This window comes from Ceratotherium simum, chromosome X, assembly GCF_057802395.1.
Source record: "Ceratotherium simum simum isolate JZ-2026a chromosome X, ASM5780239v1, whole genome shotgun sequence".
NCBI lineage: Eukaryota > Metazoa > Chordata > Mammalia > Perissodactyla > Rhinocerotidae > Ceratotherium > Ceratotherium simum.
Window position 1 is genome coordinate 60368566 of NC_141940.1, and position 14357 is coordinate 60382922.

The window sequence follows — 14357 nt, forward strand, 5'->3', positions numbered from 1 at the left end:
TAAGGTGTTAATATACTATGAAATAATTAGTTATGCACAATCTTTTTCTAAAGCTAATTTTAGAGAACATGTCATAAATAGAGACAACTTCTCTGCAAAGGAAACTGCAGGGAAATAAATGTTTCATTCTTCTACAGAAAACCACCTTCTCTTCTTTCTCCTCTATGTCTGAGGAAGTGGTGTTTCTCCTTTCCAGGCTTCTTGCGCTGTGCTCTTGATTCCATTTCTTCTCATCATCTCTGGGGTCTTGCTCCATCAATTGCCCCTTCTCTTTGTGTGTGGTCTTCAATTTCATCTTTTCTACCCTTTCACTTGACCTACACGCATGCTCTGGTTTTCTTACCCTCAAATTAAAACAAACAAACAAAAAGACTTTTTCTTGATCCTTTGACTTTTTTTGAGCTCTATTTCTCTTCCTTTGTTACATAGTTAAATTTAATCTACACTTGCCTTTTTGTGCTTTGGCTAACATCCCACTTTATTTTGCTTCCACTCCCTTCTTGCAATTGAAACTACATTCTAAGCAGGGGTTCATAACCTGGTATTCACCCACAAGAATTCAGGGTTCTGAGACTTGCATCAGAAAAAAATTGTTTTAATTTTCATTAACCTTTAACTGAAATTTGACATTTCCTTCTACTATGAATATACGCAGCAAACCACAGTAGTATTAGCAGTGCCTGTGACTCTGTCACCAATAGAAATCACAGATATTTTCATATCACATAATTGTCATTGCATATATCTTAAAACGCCATTTACACTCTTCACTACTTTGGAATTAGGGTAGTTATTAGATTGTACACGATTGCAGTCTTCCTGTCTACAGATGCTTGGCCCACATAGACAGCCAATATTGGACAATTCTGCACCTACTGGTCATTCAGCCACCAAGCAGTGAAGTCAAATGTTCTCACAATGGTGACCCAGGCATACAAGTTACCCTCTGATGTTCCCTATCTGTAATGAATACTTGGTCAATATACAGAAGGAGATGAGCCAAAGACCACTCCATAGTTTAGTGTTTTCATTCAATCTAAGCAACAACGACCTTCACATCTCTATGTCTTTTGAAAAATAAAACCTAATTTTAAATTGCCTGTATTTTAAATGTATTGTCTTGTCATTCAGTACATTGAGAAATCAGACATGTTACTATATCATCAAGTTTTAGAATATTTTGATAACTACACTTCTATATAATTGGTTTCTTTTAAAAGCCTACATGTTTTATTTTATGCATTTAAACACATTATCCTGAGAAGGGATCTATAGGCCTTACCAGTCTGCCAAATGACCCATGAAAAAAAGGGTTAAAAACCACTGCTCTAGAGGGTCACAAATAATGCAACATCCAATAGCTTTTTCTCCCAGTCAATAATGAGAACTGTTCTTGTTCCTCTGAGATTTAAGCTAAATTGAAGAATAATGAAAACTTATTCTTTTCTTTTCTTATTTTTAGAACTTTTTCTTCCATAGCCTCTGACACTGTTGATCACCACCTACAACTTGTCAATCTCTCCTCCACTGCCTCAAGTGATATCGTAACACCCTGATTCTCATCATATTTCTTTAGTTGTTTCTCCCCAATCTCTCATATAGACTTCTCTTTATCATGCTATCCTTCAGTTTTGAAACCTCAAAGTGATCTTTGACTTTTCCATCTCCTGCAAAGCCAATGTCAAATCAATTTCCAAGACCTGTGAATTCTTTCTTATTAATGTCTCTCATACACATCTCTTACTTCTCATTATCACTGCCACCACCTTAGTCCAGGTCCTCAGTGCTTGGTTCTGAAACTACTACAATAGCCTCCTAACTGATATCCTTCACTTCAGTTTGTCTCGCTTCCAATCATTCAACATAGTGTTTCCAGAATACTGTTTTAAATGCACCAGTTTGATTGGATAATTCCCCCTCCTTAACTTTGCTTTGAAAGCTTTTTTGGTGTGAAACTGGTTTGCCTTCAAGGTTTTATCAGGTTCTCTGGTGTAAACAACAAAATTGACTGGCTAACTGATGAAAAAAAAGAAAGAAAAAATGAAATACTTATTGGAAGGACATAGGGTAGCTCACAAAATTGAAGGACCAACTGAAGAGAGCCAGGCTTAGAAGGAACACAAACTAGGAAAGGTCCAGGATTTCAAGTAGGAGAGGAAAATGGATGAACCAAGCAATTGTTTTTCTCTCATTATTTTACCCTGCTCAAAATCCAAAGTCCAGGAGAATATCAAATGAATCTAGCTTGGATTACAAGTCCACTCCTTAGCTAGGGAGGGCAAGCCACTTTCATTTACATTTCAAGACTACCCACATTAGAGGAAAATTAATTCCACTACACAACTTCTAAAAGAGGGAATGTATACTGGACAGCCCTACACGATAAATATCTACTATAAAGGCTGTTTTATTATACAGCCACAACATACTTTCCAGACTTACGTCTACTTCCATACATGCTCAATGCTTCAGTCAAACTGCTCCACTTACTTTTTCATGGGTCGGTCCTAGTACTTTTCTATCTTTGTAACTTTGTTCATATCATTCCTTCCCTCAGGAAAGTATTGGTCTTTTCCCTTCTTCTGTTGAAATCCTGTTCACCCTTTAAGATCTAAATCAAACATCTGTATCTGTAAAGCTTATCTAACTGAATTCAGACACAAACCATCTCTCACTTTGTGGCCTTTGTTAGTACCATCTTAGGGCAGTTATCTCATACTGCCTGTACTGTAATTATTTGAGCAAGTTTTTCCCCCTACTGGAACGTAATCTCAGTGAGGATTGAGAATCACAACATTCATCACAGTGCTTTGAATACAGTAGGTGTTCAATAAATACTTTTGTAATGAATAAATGAGTAAAAAAATGAAAGTAAATCTATAGTTTTGGGTTCTTGGAATCACACCAGCAAAATTATATTGCGTTTAGTAATATGAAATGTGCCTCTATCTATCACAAGTATAGAAGAGACATTTTCAAATTTGGCCAATAAATCGGTGTGTTTTCTTAGGAAGCACTAACATAACTACTTGAATGATTAGATTTTTTTCTTAATAAATCAACTTATCCCCCCAAATCCACCAGTTATTTCACTGTCATCTCCCAAAACCTAAGAGTAATTCTAAAGAATTTCAAAATGAACATTTCATTCAGTGAGAATCTGGAATCTCATAGCTCTAGTGTTCCAAATAGCAATTACAGAAAATATGAAGCTAACTCTTCACTAAAACAATTACAAACCTTTTTTTGTAGTGACAACTGGGGATGGTGATATGAGTACCTAACAATACATATCACTGCAAGAATTTGTGACTTCTGAATATAACTATTGATTTCCACCTACATCACTCAATCCAGAACTGTGAATTTTAAACACCTAAACAAATGAGTAAGGCTAAATTGAGTCTCCAAGTAAGATTTTACAAAGGAGTGTCCTTCCAGCCTATAGAAATGTTTTTTCCGGGCCGGCCCCGTGGCTTAGCAGTTAAGTGCGTGCGCTCCGATGCAGGCTGCCCGGGTTCGGATCCTGGGCGCGCACAGACGCACTGCTTCTCCGGCCATGCTGAGGCCGCGTCCCACATACAGCAACTAGAAGAATGTGCAACTATGACTTACAACTATCGCTTGGGGCTTTAGGGGAAAAATAAATAAATTAAAAAAAAAAAAAAAAAAAAGAAATGTTTTTTCCATACTTCCTGAAATATTTTTAAGGCTCTCTCATACTACATAGACTGTTGGAAGTTTTATAACATCTATGTTTTTAGATACGTATTGTGGTGTACGTTACTATGCTTATGACTGGACATAAAGGCTCCAATTTTCTCTGAGATTTGTGTAGAACAAATATCTTACTGTAGAAACATATTTTACAATGTTTTAATTGGATGTATTATGTTAAGTTTTTTAGCCTTTATGTTTTCTTTTAATTGGTAATAATCTTTCTATCCCTTTATCCTGATGCCTAAAAAGTTTCCTATTATGAAGGATTAAAAAAGATAAGGGAATTTGCAGCTGAATTGCAATTGGCTATTACCAGAGGAGGTACAGGGAGGAACAGGGAGTTTCCCCTAATCATAGCAAGAATTATGCAGCTTCAGAAATAACACTGAAATAAACCTTTTGTAACAAAGATCATTCTCTCGAACCTCCCCAGCTGGTTAGAGTTGGTTTCGGCTGAGGTGGAGCCGGCTCTGCCATTACATTGTTGTTGTTATTGCTGATGATTATTTTTATTGTGCCATGCAATATCTACATGGTATTTTATAGCTTCACACATAAAGACCAGGTCTCTTTCTTTCAGTTCTTGAAGTATTACTTGGGGGAAATATTCAGGTGTGTGGACTTTTAAAAAGTAGGATTTCATGTTTATTTTATACACATCTTATTGCCCTCTTGAACTTCATAGATATTTACTATAAACTCTTAATATTTAAAAGGCAATATGTGACAAGACCTCCCAACACAAATATAACAGCTGCCCCTGACATACATCTTACTTAAGGGAACCAGTCTTTCTTCTTCCATTCCGTTAATTCATTTATCCATTTATTTTTTTATTCAAAATTTTCATCTGGCCTATCAGAAGAAAACAGAGGGATCTATTTTGGAAGTTTCTAGATTGCAAAATTTTTGGCAAATGACAACAAGATATTGAGAAATATTCACTTATACTACTGGGAGGCTTCAATCAGTTGCTTTTAGGTGGTGCTTAACTGAGAGAAATATAAAATACTATAGCCATTTCTATGAAGCCATCCATGATCCACAAGGCTTTTCTGATATTTACATAGACAAATAAATTACTTAAGACCAAAATATTCCCTTCTACTCAGGGTCAAACTAGAAATATTCCAAATATAAATACTAAATCAGTGAGCAAAACACCTATCAGGAACCCTAAACTGACTCTAGGAACATTACCAAAAAATATAAGGAAACCCGACACACGGAAACACTTCAGAATTGTTCATCACAAGATTGCCATTTTTGTGGGTCGACGCAGCCCTACTTAGTATTGAAGAATAAAGAAAGACCACAGCATTCCACTTTCCATGTCTGGCTTATTAGAAATGTCAAAATGCTTTTGTAGTGTGTATGTACATATGTATTAGGTTAGGAACAATCAAATTTAAAAGAACTTTATTGCTTCAAGACTCTCCCTTTCTTTCTCTATCTCTCTCTCCATAGACAGATAGATAGATAGATAGATAGATATGGATATGGATATAGATATAGATATAGAGATATAGATAAATGTAAGTACTAATGAGCTTATTCATTGTTTCCTGGGTTTTCACTACATATTATTCTCTAGGCATATAAAGCCTAAAATTAAATACAAATTACAAGGTGTTAGATATCATTGTTTTAATTTCCTTGATGAAACCATCTAAATTCTCTGAAATAATTTACATTTTCTTACAGCAGTTTAATGCCTCTAATTAAATCTTACAGGAGAATTGTAGACTATACCAATATATTATATATTAAAGTTTGTTCATTTAGGCTTATTATGCCATTTTATTTCTGTGATATATTGCACATTATTTGTAAATTAGGATTTTGAATCAGTGCCATTGGGTTCAGGTGTTAAAATACACATTTTAAATTGATGATTTGATTTATAGTGCCCCGACCAAATTCCCCTCTGGTGTTCTGACTTAGCAATGTCATAAGTAGAAAATAATTAATTCTAGAAAATATTGTAGTGGATTTTGCCCATTGTTTTTGGATTAGACAAGAGGTAACGGTTGAATTTTTATAAATCCTGGGATATTTCATAAGAAGTTACATCCACAGTTTTCTTCTTATATTATAGTGAAATTTAAATTATTGGTAAAAGAAGAAGCTTTTCATTTATGATGAAAATACTTCACTAAAACCTAATTGGCAGTACTAATTCCCATCACAAGATATTTGAACTAAAGATTTTAATTTCATTGCTCAGCATATGAGTAAAACTAAATTTTCATGAATGTCAGACACACCCAACCAAACCAGTTTTAAATTTGTGCACACTTGCACTGCTCAGATTGACAAGTCACAGCATGCTATAGTCTAGTACATTTGTGAGTCATTAAAAAGTTTTTAAAAAGACTTCTAGAATTCCACCTTGTCAACACTGATGATAATTAGAAAAGAAATGTAGTTGATTTATTCAAAAGTAGAGTCACTTAAAATTACATCCCATCTTTATCATCAATTACACTACTTCAAGTATGCTGGCCTGTAAAAAATAAAATGCTTTTTATCTCCCGTGGTGCCAAATGGTTATACCATTAAGTGGAATAATTGATTTCAGCAGTAGACTTAGATGTCGCCCTTAGCCTTTACAAAAAAAATTTTCATTACATAGTTAAACTAAGCAGCCAGTTTTGAAGCCCAAATCTTCTAAACCACTGAGTTTGGGTTAATTCTACAAGGCATGGTGAGTACACGACAACTATACAGAAAGGAGCCAGATGATTTGAAAAATTGTTAACGCTTCACACGTTTTTGTTCACCGAGTTGTTTTGCAATTGAAAGCAGATTGGAGCACATTATTGAAATGATTATCCATTGATTTTTACTGAGGAAAAAAGATAGCACAAGATAATGAGATAAGCTTCTCAGAGGTCTGGGTGCACACCATACATTAATTCATCTGTTCATTCATTTATTCATTTATGCAGCCAATATATTGTGTGCTCCATCTCTGTGTGACTCCCTGTTCTAGCTTTTGAGAACTCAACGTAGTTACAGCGCAGCGTGATAAATGTTCTGATGGGTTTAAGTATGGGGTGCTGTTAAAGCACGCAGGAGGAGAACTTAAGCCGGTCTTTAGAGGTCAGGAAAGGCATTTTAAAGGAAGTGACATCTAAGCTCAGATGTGAAGCCAGGAGAAATGAGATGAGTTGGCTATTTCAGATGGAGGGAACAAGCAGTGTGTGCAAAGGACTGTAAGGAATTATTTTAAAACCTACAATTCATTATTTTCTGTGTTTTCTCCACATATTTGTAGTCTCTAATAATGCAAAAGTCTCTTCCTCTTTTCTTCTTGTGGCAGAGCTCAGCTGGGTAATTGTACTTGTTTCTTTAAAAAAAAAAAAACCTTAGGATGAAAATGCAATTGCAAAAAAATGCCTGTAAACACAGAATACAGAGAAAGTGTTTCAAGAGAGGTAACCAGCATTCACGGAATGTGTATTCCTTTGCAAGTTTTCCCAACCCAGTTAACTATGTGGAATACACAGGAACCTGACTGTGAGAAAAGTTGGTTAAATCAGAGAAGCTGATTTATTAAACCAGGTACTAACTAGATCAATTTTAATGCTCCTGATTCCATTGTCTAGTACTCCTTCAAACACATTTCAAGTGACTGATAAGATAGCCTCTCTCACTTGTCTAAGTCACCTAAGCATTTCCATTTTCAGCCATGTTGGCTGTCAAATAGCTTCAGAATGACTTTAGAGAAGAGGCTGAGAGGAGAGAGGACAGGGAAAGCATCTGACACAGGTGCATTCAGTCTTTAAATCTGAGTCATTCTATAGGGTGTATCTATTGGAGTATTTATAGATGTTTTTATTGGAAAATGAAATATTGTTCTATGCACTATCTCCCTGACAAAAAGCATGGACTATATTTTAAAGGAATGATACTCATTAAATGTCAGCATCAGCTTAAGGCCCAGCCTTAGCCTGAGTAATTTTACCCCTAAAACTGGAATCTTTCTGCCACATAGTTTCTGTAACTGAGTGCCTGGAGTGAAAGCTGCATCAATGGCTCTATTGTCACAAGATAATCCTTTATTCTCCAAGAATCTTCTCACAAAACATCTCCTTGTTCAGTAATAAAACACCAGCTACTTCATTTACTTACCATTAGAAAATCTTGTTCTGAACTGTTTGAAATCTCCAGGGAGGGAAGTAGATGCTATAAATGGAATTCCTTTTGCCATAAAGTGGGATCATCTGGGAAGGGCCTGTGGTTATTGTGAGGATGCTTTAGGAGACCCAAGTTTTTATATGAGTTATTTTACGTTTTGGTTCCTAATTTTTTATTTATATTAGGGGTGTGTGCAGTTAATTTGGCCTTCACATTCCTCAAGTAGTTTTAAGACAACACTAAATGCTGAGGCAAATTAAAAAAAAAAAAAAGATACAGCTTGTGTTTTGGAGGGGTTGTTAGAGTAGAATGAATTTAGTTAGAATCAGTCTTATCTATAAATCAGACAAGCACATTTTTTTCTTTATGAGAACTTTGATGAAGAGTTTAACAACATGAACAAGTAGTCAAGTTTCTGCCTCTCCACAAATTATTATAATAACACCTTCTACTGTAGTTATACAGAGACATTTCCCTAGACACTCAAACTATACTGATATTATCTAATTTAAAATTTGAAATCTCCATTGACACAGTGAGCACCTAAGAGTTAATGGTCAAATAACTCTTTGTGCAGCTTTCATAAAGATGGCCACAGAAAGAAGAATTTAGGAAAAATCCAGGAAAATAAATTTTGGGAGACACATCAAACTTCAAAATTGACTGGCTATGAGTCAGCAAATTGTGGTATAAAGAGCTCTAAATAGGAGCCAAGGGTATTGGGTTCAGGTCCTGGCATTGCCACTTATCAGCTGGGTGAATTTGGGCAACTCACTTAACTTCTGTTGATCTCTGTCCATCTATAAAATGACAGGATTAAAATAGATTACCTCTAGGGTCCCTTCTGGATGTGATAGACTCTGATCAATCCGTTACCTTTTTTGAGTACTTGAATAGTTCTAATTCTTCTTGAAACGTTAAATGAATGAGGTTTTACTTACTTTCATGTTTTATGAAGCCTTAGAAGGGGTTTCTGTCCTGAGAATGGGTAGTGAGGCAAAGGATAGTTTAAGGGACATTGCTTTATTCAATTTATATGAAATATGGCATTGCAATATAATTCTACATAAGTAAAATTTCCACATGGTTTTGCCTTATTTAAATCCTTTGGTATTCCAGATTTGAGTATGAGAAGACTAATAGTGAAGGCAAACCTATTCCTAGTTTGTTAACTAATTACCATCTCTAACCCCTTCCTCCAGCAACCACTAGGGAAAGGCTGGTGTCACTCCAGATTTACACCCTATTAACGCGCGCGCACACACACACACACACACACACACACACACACACACGCTTTAGCATCCAGATTTGAATGCTAAAGATTTCTCTTTCTCCCTCCTCTCTCTCCTCTCTTCCCTGTCTCTCTGTCCACCCCATCCTTCTCACCAAGCACACATCAGGTTTTGTAAGCCCCTACAGAAGCAGTTAACTGATGAAGCAACAGGGGAGCAGTGCCCTCAGATTAGTCATTCAGCTATCTGTTTTGAGGGTGCCATTAACAAGTTGAAAATGATCAATTATCCTCACTAGAATATATCAAACGAATAACATCATGATCTCAGAAAATAATCTAGTCTGATAGGAGTTGGGAAATTTTTCTCTTTGTTAAGTCTGAACTTGTGTTAAATGCCTGGTGGGGAGGGGGAAAGAGTAGAGTTCTTTATTAAATCTCAGAAAATATTTCAATAAAAATGTTAATAATGGATTTTAAATGCAGATTTGCTAAAGAAGCCTAATTCCCACTGTTATAAGTAAAATATTGACAGGAAATCTTGAAAAAAATACATCTATAGCAGCCAGACCAATGCCTTGCATGCAGTAGGCTTTCAAATATGTATTAGTCAATGAAATGATTAAGTTCTAGAAGTTGAAAAAATAATTAGTCTAGTCTAGTTCAAATTTTCTCATTTTACAAATGGAGAAAGTAAAGTCCAGAGAAATAAAGTGACTTACCAACATTCATATAGCTATGTGAGAGATGTCAAAGGCAATATTCTATCAATATTGGTTCTAAAAGATGATTATATAATTAATAAGTACATGTTGTAATTATGGCAAATTATGAAGAGCGTTGCTACAAAAGAACCCACTAATGCAATTATATAATTACTAGGATAAGTGCTTTCTTAAAGAGAGAGGGAGAAAGAGAATGTACTTGTGGCCAGCAGCGACCATTCTGGACAAAATCTTTTTTTTTTTAAACTAGAAATGAAGACAATAAAATCAAGCTCTATAATTTGAGATATCTTCCCATTAACTGCTATAAAAACTTTGCTTTGATTAAGTGATTCAATTTTAAATCAATAACCAAAGTTTTGATCCCCAAGAAAAGGTCGGGAGAAAAGGACTAAAAAACACTTAGCAACCACCTGACCTATGGTTCTGAGGTCCTCAAAGTTTATTACTAATTAGCTTAGTTTGCCCAACTGTCTATCCACCACCACAATGTGCATATGTCCACTTGAGTAAAATGATAACAGCTAACATTTACCAAGCGTTTACTGTGTGTCAGGCACTATTTCACATGCTTTATATGCATAACTTGGTTAATTCTCACATCAGTTTTATGAGATTAAATACTATTATTGTCAGCTTGTTATTACATATGAGGAAATTGAGGCACCAAGAGAATAATTTGCCCAAAGTTACACAGCTCATAACTAGTGGCACTCAGAATTAAACCTAAACAGTTTGTCTCTAGCACTTCCACGTTTAATTATTTATATGAATAAAGTAGAGATGAGTAGAAACTAGCCTTTATTTTCTGTTCACTTCCTAATATGATGGGCTTTCATGATAAATTAAAAAATAAATTTATATAGAAATGTTCATGTGCATTGTAAATTGTGAAAAGAGTAAAGAATCATGATCATAGAAAAATATTATCTTCCCTCAAAAATGACAGTTTATCATGAAAAGAGTGAAACTGTACATTTTTAAAAACTAAGACATTAACCTCTTCATCTACTATGAATCTCAAAGTTTCTAAAGCATAAAAATATTTTCATTTAAAAAATGATTTATTCATCTTGGCCGGCCCTGTGGCTTGGTGGTTGAGTGCGCGTGCTGCAATGCTGGTGGCCCGGGTTCGGATCCCGGGTGCGCATCGAGGCACCACTTCTCCGTCCATCCTGGGGCCGGGTCCCACATACAGCAACTAGAAGGATGTTCAGCTATGACATACAACTATCTACTGGGGCTTTGGGGGGAAAAAATAAAATAAATAAAATCTTTAAAAAAAAAAATGATTTATTCATCTGGATGGGAAAAATAAGGTAGAATAATTGAATATTTCCTCTTATTTAGTGAACTAAGCTAAATCAAAGCATCAGACACTTGACAAGATTGCAAAGGAAATATAAAGAGAAAACCTCAAGCCTCACAAATATAGAATCTATGATTTTTTACATTGGTCTTTGGTTACAATATAAGAGAAAAATATACTAAGAAAACAAAGAAAATTTCTCTCTTTACAATTTTAATTACGCCAATTAAGAGCACAAAATATTTAAGTATATTAAAAGCACTCATTTACATATAAAATATTTGTACTAATTATAAAATGTTCTCATTTATTCATTCAATTAAGTTAAACAAACTAATGCATGATAAAGCACATTGCAAGACACAAATACATTATAAAATATAAGATTTTAAAAATAAAACTGGAGACTGGACAACTTCTTCCTAGTAACTTTGTTGAACAATCTATTTGCATGCCTGAAACTAGAGGGTAAGATAAAAGTTTTCCTATTGTCTACTATATTCAGGGGCCAGGGGGAATAGATGGCTATCGTTTTCCCTCCTCCTACCTTTCTGTTGGCATTCTGAAGCACTTTAATCCTACAGCTTTGTTCTGTCCGCCCAAATAATTTATTCTTCCTGTTTCCTCTACCTGAAGTGTTTGCAAGTGAATTAAGAAGACTAAATACCTGTTAAATGGGCATAAGATACTTTCTGGCTGCATAAGACCCCTATGATACCCTTGGGTGGCTCTTATTGGGATGTTGCCCTAATACATGGTTCTCTCTTTCAACTCATCCTTGCCTCCCAAGTGGGATGTAAACAATGAAGTGAGGCTGCAAACCCTGTGATAGGTAGCCTGATTAAAAGCTGAGGCACTGAGACAGACTGCGGAGGCTTCAAACCAGCTCTTCACTTAACATTTTCACCTTCAATTTCCCTACCATCAGCAAAACAGGGATCTTGATAACATCCATTCGATAGATTTTTTTGTGAAGCTTAAAACTGAGATGATAAAGGCAGAAGCATTTAGGATCATGTCTGGCAGATCTTAAGCACTCAATGAATTTTAACTAAAAATATGAAATAATAAAATAATAAGGTGCAGATCCCTGTTGACAAGAAGCACATAATCTACTAGGGAGACATTTATGAGAACAGAGCTCATAAGATAACAAAATAAAAGTGATAGTTGAAATAAGTATAAAGCTCTGGGGAAGTAGGGGAGAGAGAGACGAGTATTTTAAATTATAAGTAAGCAAATGACTTTTTGAAAATCATCAAAAGGAATTTGAGGAGGAAGTCAACATGGCAGCATAGGCAGACTCTGAACTCACCTCCTTCCGCGGACACAGCCAATTTACAACTACTCGTGGAAAAATTACCCCTGAGAAGGAACTGAAAACTGGATAAGAGGAACTCCTGCAACAACGGACAATCTTAACTGAGGTAGAAGAGGCAGAGACTCCCTTCTGCAGAGGAAAAACGCCACCTTCACAAGCCGCCAGCTTTACGGCCGCCGGGGAGCAGCTCACAGGTACACAGCCCTCCCTGGAGGAGTGGGACCCTGAGCCGGGGAGCGCCCACTCTGTGGGCATTTTGTGGACCCAGCACAATCAAGACGAGTGGCATAATATCTGACTTTGCCTGCTACTAAAGCATTGGGGAGCACCCCCAGAAAAGCTGGTTCACAAAGAAATTAAAACCGGCTCTTAAAGGGCCCACGCGCAAACTCACCCGTTTCAGAAAGCAACCTAAAATCACCAGAAAGAAAGGTGCACAGTGCTTTGGTGAAAAGAGACTCACCTAAAGGGCCCTGTGTGCATCTCGGTGAGAGGTGAGACCTCTCCAGGGACTGGGACATTGGCGGCGGCCATTGTTGTGGCCTGGTGTGGGCGTGCTGACACAGACACCATTGGAGTTCTCCCTGAGGCCTGCTAGCACAGGGTCTGCCCCACCTGCTAGAGCACGGATTTAATCTAGCTCAGCCAGGGCAGGAAGCCCACCCTAGAGACTGGCCTCACCGAACAACAAGCCCTCAGGCAACTTGTGGGCCTGCATAGATTGGTGACTGGATTCTCTGCAGCCTGGCAACTGAGCTGACTTCAGTGGGGCAAGGCGTGCACAAGGAGCGGATAGAGAGTGTGGGGCAGTGGTGGAGTGTGTGGGGCTCCCGCCGTGGAGAGACTGGGTCCACTTCGGGAGGTTGGAGCGCACACACGGGGCAGGACTGTGTTGACTGTGTGTGTGGACCTGTGGGCGGCAGGGCTTGTCAGCTGCAGAAGACTTGTGATTCTCAAAGACCCACATAGGGGGTTTGCCCCACCTTCCAAAGCCTGAAACAATTGGGTGCTCCCGTGCCTGAGGCCAGCCCCACCCAGCTGCAATACTCAGAGAGCTAACAAGAGACCTAAAGGCTGGAGGCTTATAGCAATTGTAAGGTCCTGAGCCTAACAACCTGCCACGCTGGGGGCCTACTCACTTAAAAGAAATACTGCAACACAAACGTGGTATTAGAACTTGCAGCCAACTTTGCTGGGGCTACCCACACCTGATAAAGAGACTGAAGGGCCCACAACAACTACAAGCAGCTGAGCATTACGACAGCTGGCCAGGAGCATAACTCGGCCTCCCTGGGCGCCTACAGGGAGAGCATACAGGCCACAACAGAAGGACACACGTAGCCCACATAGGGCTCACCCCTGGAATATTGAGAACTGAGGGAAGCACACTGCAGGCCTCCTAAGCCATCACTTACATAAGGTCACCTATCCAAGATCAGGAGATGTAGCTGACCTACCTAATACATAGACACAAGCACAGGGAAAGAGGCAAAATGAGGAGGCAAAGGAATACATTCCAAGTAAGTGAACAGGACAAAACCCAGAAAAGGAACTAAGTGAAACAGAAATGAGAAACCTACCTGACAGAGAGTTCAAACAAAGAGTGTTAAGGATGCTCACTGATCTGGGGAGAAGAATAGATGAACTCAGTGAGAATGTCAACAAAGAAATGGAAGATATGAAAAAGAACCAATCAGAAATGAAGAATACAATACTGAAAATGAAAAATTCACTAGAGGGACTCAAAAGCAGAGTAGAGGATATAGAAGAACGGATCTGTGAGCTGGACGAAAGACTAGAAGAAATTACCCAAGCTGAACAGGTAAAAGAGAAAAGAATTAAAAAGAGTGAGGACAGTCTAAGGGACCACTGGGACAACATCAAGCGCACTAACATCCATGTTAT